The following is a 705-nucleotide window of genomic DNA, read 5'->3' as shown; positions in this document are numbered from 1 at the left end:
TTTGTTTCTGAACACTGACATCGGTCTTTAATATCTAAGTCAAAGGACAATCCTACACTATGTATCTTGCTGCACCCCTCCACACACACACAATGATTACACAAGGACTGTATTTATACATATTACGAAACATACCCAATTAAATGCAATCCAGTATATATTAAATTCAACCTCTTGCCGATTAATTATCATAAATTTCCAGATACTTGCATCTCTCCGTTGTAAGTATAGATCAGACAGACATACTACAACCAGAACGACCAGTTCATTATACGTACAGACAGCCCTTCATATATCTACTTCATTACCCCTCTCATGGTTGGAAAAACTCTAGTATTTTATTCCAGCAAATGTCAAATGATTTACAAGAATAATGGTGTTAATTATGTCACTATTAACCCTCTCATGGTTCATACAATTCCGTTATTCTGTTCCAGTTAATCCCAGAAGATTTACTTCACCAGAGAGTGAGTCATAGGAGCCTGAAGAAATATATGAAAAGCCTGAACACAGTGGAGGAATCTTAAAGGGTCTCTAAATCTACTTTTATGCTGCTGAATACGCCGTGTGGGAATTCAGTTTCTGCTTTATCAACACCTGTAGTTCTTTTGTTCTAGAATGACCAACCTCTCTCTCTCTCTCTCTCTCTCTCTCTCTCTCTCTCTCTCTCTCTCTCTCTCTCACACACACACACACACACACACA

Source organism: Coenobita brevimanus, chromosome 13, assembly GCF_032717465.1.
Source record: "Coenobita brevimanus isolate Jiangsu-jjx chromosome 13, ASM3271746v2, whole genome shotgun sequence".
Taxonomy (NCBI): domain Eukaryota; kingdom Metazoa; phylum Arthropoda; class Malacostraca; order Decapoda; family Coenobitidae; genus Coenobita; species Coenobita brevimanus.
The sequence above is the reverse complement of the archived record's forward strand: the minus strand, read 5'-3'. Positions refer to the sequence as shown.